Consider the following 8,988-nt stretch of genomic DNA (forward strand, 5'->3'; position numbering starts at 1 on the left):
AGACACTCAATAATTATTTCCTTCTTTGTATCCTCTGCATTTAACACATAGTATGTGCTTATTCCTTTCTACTTTGTATCCATAGTACTTAGCCCAGTTCTTGACACACAGTAGACACTTAATAACTTAACAATTGCTTCCCAGCACTTAGTTCCTGGCACATAGTAGGCTTTTAATAAATGCTTGCCGATTGCATGGTAAGTACTTGCACCTGGTGCTGCCTGTGTGTCTGCCATTGGCTGAGCAGTTGTACATCTTCCACATGCTGCCTTATGCCTAAACTTCTTGGGTGTATATGCACATGGGGGTACTTTATGTAGATCCGTGCCCTGATTCACATATGCCCCAGGGTGTGTGCCTGTGCTTCTAGATGTGTGCAGGGCCCTTTAGAGATGCGGCATGCTTCTGTGGCCACCATGCTCGTGTATGCTCCTGCTTGGGGCCAGGCATGTATTGGGGTCTGTGTGTGTGCTAGGAGGCATGTTGGTTTACCTGTATGTACGGATGTCCGTGCCTCATCATAGCTCTTCAAGTAAAAACCCTTCATTAAAAAACAGCTCTAAGAGTAAATGACATTCATACAGAAGTTTACAGATTTCAAAAAATTTTCCCTCATTTTAGTCCATTTCTAGACATCCAGTGTATGTGCATCTCATTCCGTTATTTCAGTAAATAGTAGGGAGCTCACTGTGAGTACTTCTACGTCCATTTTACAGATGGGAAAATCAGAAAGATCTGAGCTGTCCAGTACTTTGCCCAGGATCACACAGCTAATGAACTCAGGAAGGAGGCTTCCAAGCCAGGCTACCCCAGCCTCCAAGGCCGGTGCCTAGTTCCACATCATCAGACCCCGGCTTGTATCTTGTCTCTGGGTGTCTATAGGCTGATATGTATTCTACCTCCTTTGTGCATATATGTCTGTGTATGTATATGTGTCTTCATCAATGTACATGGATGAGTGTGTCAACATTTTGGAGATCTCTTCACTTTTTCTTTTAAAAAACAAAACCCTGGGGGCAGCTGGGTAGCTCAGTGGATTGAGAGCTAGCCCTAGAGACGGGAGGTCCTAGGTTCAAATCTGGCCTTAGACACTTCCCAGCTGTGTGACCCTGGGCAAGTCACTTGACCCCCATTGCCTACCCTTACCACTCTTCTGCCTTGGAGCCAATACACAGTATTGACTCCAAGATGGAAGGTAAGGGTTTAAAAAAAAAAAACCCTTACCTTCTGTATTACAATGGTTACTTAGTATTGACAGAAGAACAATTAAAGCTAGGCAATGGGGGTTAAGTGACTTGCCCAGAGTCACAGAGCTGGGAAGTGTCTGAGGCCAGATTTGAACCCAGGACCTCCCATCTCCAGGCCTGGCTCTCAATCTCCTGGGCCACCCAGCTGCCTCCCTACCCAGTCTCATTTTCCATTGGCAAATCAGTTTTGTCATCTGTAAAAATAAGGGGAAATTGGATGACATGATCCAACCCCAGGCCTTTCTGCTTCTGACATCTTATGTTTCAGCTCTGAAATCCATACCTTGGCCAAAGAAGCCCTTGCAGAACCAAGAGTTGAATATAAATCCCATCAATTCACTTAGCAAACAGTGGCCAAGAGTCATGATCTTTTAAAAGAGAATGATGTTAGCTGATGTCCCCATTATGGGAAGAAATTGAGGGGTCAATTGGGGAGAAGGTTGGCCTGCCCTTCCAGCACAAACCAAACCAAAGAACAGAGAGATCTGTTTGGCCCAAACTTGGTAGAGAGTGCATTAATGTATTTTTTAAATCATTGAATATCTCTAACTTTCTATTACCTTCATATCCATTTTCCCTTCCAGAAAAAGTATCCCTTATTTTAAAAGTGAAGGAGGAATAAAGAGTTCAGCACCACTAATCAACAAATTAACCAAGCCTCACTGCATAAGCAGTATTCTGTAGCCATATTCCCCCACCTCTGATTAAAACAAGAAGGCAGTACAGAATTAACACCTCTTCTGTTTCCTACAAAAATAGATGGGAGCAAGCACTTATTAAGCACCTACTATGTACCTAGACACTGTGTTAAGCACTTTACAAATCTCTCATTTGATCCTTATGACAAGTGTGAAAAGTATGTTTATGATTATTATTCCTATTTTACAGCTGAGAAAATTGAGACGGTCAAAGATTAATTGACTTGCCTAGGGTCACACAACTAGTAATAACCTGAGGGTGGATTTGGACTACAGCTTTCCCAAGTCTGGATCTAGCATTGTACTCTATCTACTGTGCCACTTAGCTGTATCTAAGACAGGAGGCTTTTTATTAAGAGGCCAAATGGAGCAAAAGACAGCCAAGCCTTTAAGTGTAGAGAGAAAAATACTTGGAAATGAGAAGATCTGGGTTCAAATCCTAACTCTGACATTTATGAGTCATAAGACCCTGGGTAAGTCTCTTCTTCCTCTTTAGTCCATAGTTTCTCTGTCTTTAAATGAAGGGGATTGTATAGGATGGACTCAACAATCCTTTCTCACAAGTAAAGTTCTGTAACACTATAAAGAAAAAAATGAAAAAGCAAGGGAAGAGAGGAGGATCATATTGAGAACAGACTAAAAGAAATAAACTTATTGTGATGATGAGGATGCAGCATGAGGAACAGGGGTTAGATTCAAGGAAGAACTTCAAGAAGATGAAATTTGTTCCTCCAGGTAGAATCAAGGTGCCTGTCTACACTACTATACCAGGTATTGGAAAGGGAAAGTATGAGAAGTATTTCAATACCTCTAAAGACTCAAGAAGACTAACTCATGGAGAGAGGATTGTGCAAGATGAAATCAAATGTACATAAGAAGAACCTTCAAAATGGCACCTAAAATCACCTGGACATTCCTGTCAATCCGTGGAATGGTCCTTACCAGAAAGAGAGCCCCTTTAATGCTTCTCAGTAAGCACCCAGAAGCTGTGGGCTACATTTCCAACTCATGTGATCATGGGCAAATTGGCTGGCTTTTCTAGACCTCTTTTTATTTCACCATAAACTGAGGTCATTGGACAGTGGGTCTCTAAGGTTCCTTCTAGATCTGACATTCCAGCTCTAACATTTTTAAAGTTCCCCTTTGGACCTGGTATTCTAAAGTCCTTCTAGCCCTGATATTTTTTGGGCCATCTTCCTCTGGCTGTCTGTAGTCTAACATTCCAGCTCTGGAATCCTAAATTCTAACATTTCTTTTACCTCTAACAATTTGTGTTTCAAGCTATCTCTTAGCCTCAATACTGTACATTTTAATGTTCCTCCCAATCCTGACACATTTCATATTTCTCATGGGTAGCTCTCTCCTGCTCACCCATTTACAGGGGCTCCTATTGCCAGCATGTTGGAATAAAGTCTAGGATTTAGAGTCAGGAAGACCTGGGTTCAAATCCAGATTCAAATGCCAATTCTTCTTTTGAAAATTCATTTTTATCTTTATTGTCATGCAAAACACACTTCCAAATTGGTCATTGTTGTAAGAGCAACCTCATATTAAAACAAAACCATAAATATGCTGATGTGAAAGATGACTCTGGAAGTGGATTTCATTCTCCAACATTAGTCTTTCAGGTTGGTCCCAGATAGTTGCATTGCAGAGAGTAGCCAAGTTTTCACAGTTGATCATTCCACAATATTGCTGTTACTGTGTACAGTGATCTCCTGGTTCTGCTTATTTCACTCTGCATCAGTTCCTGCAGATCTTTCCAGCTCTTTCTGAAATCATCCTGCTTATCATTTCTTATAGCCCAATAGTATTGCACGATCAACACATACCACAAGTTGTTCAGTCATTCCCCAATTGATGGGCATCCCCTCAATTTCCAATTCTTTGCCACCACCAAAAGAGCTGCTATAAATATTTTTGTACAAGCAGGTCCTTTCCCCTTTTTTATTATCTCTTTGGGATACAGGCCCAGTGGTGGTATTTATAGGATCAATGAGTATGCAAAGTTTTATAGCCCTTTGGGCATAGTTAATACAAACTCTTCTGAGTGCACCTCCCAGTTCTGGCATTCTGTGTTCTAAAGGCCTTTTCCAGCTCTGACATTTTGTGCTCTAAGGTCTTTCCCAGCTCTAATATTCCCTTTTCTAAGGCCCTTCTCAGCTATGACAGTCTGTGTTCCAAGCTCTTTCCCAGCTCTGGCATTCTCTGTTCTAAGGCCCCTTCCATTTCTGAAATTCTGTGTTCTGAGGTGCCTTTCTATGTTCTAAGGGCCTTTCCTGCTCTGACATTTTGGGTACTAAGGTCCCTCCCAGTTCTGACCATCTGTGTTGTATATAACATTCCACTTCTAAAATTCTAAATCCTTAAGTCTCTCCAGCTCCAACATTCTGTGACTTTAGTGATAGGAAAGGAAGAACCAGAACTAGTCCCCAGCAGCCTCCCCCTTCTACACACCTTAGTGGTTACTAGCCTGGTGTGTGGGTTAATCTGAGAAAACAAGCCTTTGAGAAATTGCCCTGGTTTTGTTCCCAGCATTAAGATAGCTTCAGAGAAAAGCCTTTATTGGAGATGGAAGAATATTATTCCAGGGCTATTCCCCTGGCCCATTACAGCAAAATAATAGAGCTTGAGTTTCTATAGATTTGTCATGCTTAGCGCACATGTATTTCAAATATATATGACAGCATATAAAATTGAGGTGAAATATTGCAAAATTGGCCAATTCTTGCACGTTTTAAATGTATTTTCTTTATTTGTTACACTTATTTTACATATCTACACAATCCATCTTTGGAAGCCGAGAGGTAATAAGTGATGAATCGATCTTGAGGCTTTTCCATAGCAGGAAGAATGAGAGTGGATGGGAAATTTCCTTTTCAACAGCCTCTCCTGTTTGTGGCCCCAGAAAGAAATGGTCTTGTTTTCCTTTCAAGAAGCTAGTGAAGTCTTTGTCTCTGGAAGGCTTTCAGCAGGGCTGGATGGCCACATGTTGAGAATATTATAGGAGGGATTCAAGTCTGACTTTGAGTAAGATTCCATGGCCTCTCAGGTCCCATCCAGATTGAAGATGCTATAAATTTATGCTGTTGAGGGGTTTGGGCACCATGGTCTCTAGGATATTCTACTACCACCCACCCATAATTCCCTATATTTCCTGTTAATATTTTTGTATCCAGAAATATTCTTATTTTCTTTTCTTTTCTCTAGTCTGGTTCCCATTCCTGTGATGAAGGATGAAAAATTTTGCAATATGCAAAACTGCAAAAACTGAAAATGCAAACTTAGGAATGATTGACAGTGGCATGTGACCAACAGTTACATGGGAGCCTGAGCCTGTGGATCTGGGAAGATTCTATGGACCAACAGTTTGTCTTCCAAGTGTGTCTGCTCTCCTTGAATGATCTAGTCTGCTCTACTAAAAACCTTAAGAGAAGTTTGCCTTTGATCAAATTGAGGAAGGAGGCTTCCCTGTATCTGGCTGCTGGCAGCATCAGTCTTACTTGGACATCAGGACTTACTTAGACATTTAATAACAAAAGATCCTGGCTCTATTTGATTTGGGGCTCCTGCTGTGAGATTGGGGTATTTGGTTAAGTTTTTAGTTTAGTAACATAGTTAATATAGTTTAGTTTTTAAGAAAAAGAATATCCCTAAACCCTTATTCCTTTCACATCCCAAACAATAAAGCAGATGTATTTATGTTTCCCTCTTGTGTTTCCCTTACCCCAAATCCTACCCTAACAACCAATAACTAAAAACTTCTTCCTCCTCCCAAGCCAGTGATCTCAGAGTTGAGAAATTTTTTAACCTACCTCATTATGGTTGTTGCTCTAAGTAAGACAGAGGAAAGAGGATAGAAAATATAAAAGATAGAAAATATAAAACTTTAGGGGAATATGCATAATAAATTGACAAAGTGGTGGAATGGGAAGAGCTCTGGACTTTTGAGTCAGATGACCTGACATGCAGAATCCCCAGTCTGTAATTTATATAGCACTGGACTCTGAATCTGGAAGATGTGAGTTCAAATCCAGCCTCAGACTCTTACTAACTATGGGACACTCTAGGTAAGTCACTTCATCTCTGCTTCCATTTCATCATCTGTAAAATACCATCATCTACTTCCCAAAACTGTTGAGAGGAGCAAATGAGATAATATTTGTAAAACATTTTGCAACCCTAAAGAGCTGATAAATATTATTGTTGTTGTTGTTGTTAACATTATCACTATCATTACTAAAGGAAATGTAAGCTACTTTAAATCTCTGGGCTTTATTTTCTTCATATGTCAAATGAAATTATTGGACTAGCAGTCCATTTAGGCGTTAAAGTTGTGGTCCTTTGCTAATAAGTATTTTTAATTGTCCTCTACTTAAGTGGATAAAGCTTTTACTATAGATTCAGATGACTTCAGATCTTCTACCTGTGTGACTCTGAACAAGTTACTTAGTCTATAGGTTCCATTTTCCTCATCTGTAAAAGTATTAGGTTATAGAAGATGGCATCGGAAGCTCCTTTCAGCTCCTTAGCTGTGATCCATTTAATAATTTTGTGACTTTTGCCAAATTATTTGATCTTTCTGGATCTCAGTTTTCTCATCTATAAAATGGGAGGGGTTGGTTTATCCCTAAAACTGATCTCCATTCCAAATACTTGGGAATCTGCCTCTAAAAACTCAGTCACCAATACCAAAACTGATCACTCCTACCCCAACACTGAGACTCATCCCCAGTGTTTAGCTTCCTTTCTTCTGTACTTAGAATCCCATCTGTGACACTTAGACTCATTCTTAGAATTTATCCTTGAGCCCCAAAACTTATTCCCCATCATGATATTTAGCCTTCATCCTCAGAATTTGGTTTTCATCCTTAGCATTTATCTTTCATCTCTGGCACATCAATCTATTTCCTGTTCTCTGTCATATTGTCCCATCTTACCTTTCTTAGAATTTAGCCAGTCTCTTCTGATGTTAATCCCCCCTTTTCAGAATTTGGCCATCATACCTGCCATGCCTTAGGTCTCATCCTTTGTGCTCAGTCTCATCCTCCCCATCATTTAAACACCACTTCCCACCCCCTCCACTTAATGCTACTCCTGGCACTCTGCCCAAGGACATTTGAAACTATTTTTAATTGTTCAATGGAAGACTTAAAATAAATGCCATCATTCTAAAAAATCTTCATCCCTAGGGTTGGCTCCAATCTCTCCACTTTGGCACATAATTCCATGAATGGAGAGTCTTCACATTCTCTCTTAGTATTCTGGGCTCCTCACTCTTATCAACAAGCATTTCTAGGTATGGCATTGCCCTGAAAGCATAAGGGATACAGACAAGTGAGCATGGCACGGTCTCTGCCCCAAGGAGTTCTCATACTTTGTTCCTTGAACAAAGATCACATACAATTGGTGAACAACATCCCTGCAGCTCTTCCCTCATGATACGAAGAATAAATTATTTGGTGTTTTAAAAAAAGTCGGAGTACAGAACGCAGACATACATACAAGGAAAACTAAGAATACAGGGGCAGTATTGAGTAAGAAGAATCCTGGAAAAGAGAGTTGGGAAGTCTGGCTTCAAGACTTGTATTTGTTTCTAATTCACTGGCTGTTAGAACATTCTACATTCATGGGTACCTTCCAGCTGAAGCATTCATAGAACCCAACTATTTTGGACTGGAAGAGAGCTTGGAGGATATCTAGCCCAGCCTACTCATTTAACTTGAGACTCAAAGAGTACAAGGGTAACAGACTTAGGTACTAAGTTAGCAGAGGTGAAATTAGAACCCAACTCTCCTACTTCCAAATCCAGTATTTTGCAACACTGTTCAGTGTCCTAAGGGTCCTTCTAGTTTTGATAATCATATTCTAAGAGCCTTACAGCTCTCATATTCTATGTCCCTTTCAATTCTAACATTTTAAAGTTCCTTCTAGGTCTCTGTTCTTAGTTCTCTCCCAGTTTGATATACCAAGCATTCCATGTTCTAAGACCCCTTTAAGCTCTAATATTTGATGTTCAGAGGTCTCTTCCAGCCCTATAATTCTCTGTGCTATGAGTCTAGGTTATGTGCTGACTACGTGGTACAACTAGGACTGTGGGAGTTCAGAAAAAGAGCCAAACGCACCCCCTCAGTGGCCAGATCTCATAGCCTTAGCACCACTAAGCCCAGAACAACCTCCAGCCCCTTACCTGCACTGGGCTTCTGCGTGATAAGAGAATGAGAAAGCCAAAGGCCTTTCTCCAGCTTGGCCCTCTATATGCTTATCCCCGTACCAGTCCCGAAAATGCCAGCCTCATTTAGCCCTAGCATCCGTCATCAGGGATCAATAGATCTCTGACTTACCTAATGGGCTTTATGACGACTTGCCGGAGAGAGCTGGCGGTGAGCGATGCATTAGCCCTGCCTTGCCACCCTCCGGAGGAGCCCTCTGTTATTAATGGAGGGAGGGAGCTCTATGGATTCATCTATTGTTTGAAATATTAATGAGGCTCTTTACAAATGAAGTTTTGCCAGCACCAGGCTTCCTCAGCCCTGATCCCTGGGACTTCCAGAACTCCAAGTAGGCATGAACTTGAGGTCTGTCCCAACTCAGCCCTATATATTATATCAAATAATAAAATGAATATGAAATCACAAGGATCCTTAACTATTAGGCAGTGTGGCTCACCCACTCATTTACCAAAGGAGAAAACTAAGGCTTAGAGATAGTAAGCAACTTAGCCAATGGCACAGTCCTAAGAAATGACACTGCTCCTTTCACTCCAAATACCTTTCACAAAAATAGAAGAAATGATTGTTATTAGGATGGTGCCCTGGTTAGTTGAGAGGACCTGCCTACCTTATAAGTCAATATACCACTTTTTAGCCCACCTGCCTTTAGTGGGTTACCAAGCAGCAAAACAAATTAATTTAATTCAACAAAGCAGCTTCTTTTAAGCTTTAAAAGCAGATTCTCTGTCCAGGGTCCTGGGCTAAGACTGGGAGATTCAAAGGCTGATGTGATATAGGGCTTGTTCTCAAGGGACTTGCAAACTAATGTGA

This window comes from Monodelphis domestica, chromosome 4, assembly GCF_027887165.1.
Source record: "Monodelphis domestica isolate mMonDom1 chromosome 4, mMonDom1.pri, whole genome shotgun sequence".
Taxonomy (NCBI): domain Eukaryota; kingdom Metazoa; phylum Chordata; class Mammalia; order Didelphimorphia; family Didelphidae; genus Monodelphis; species Monodelphis domestica.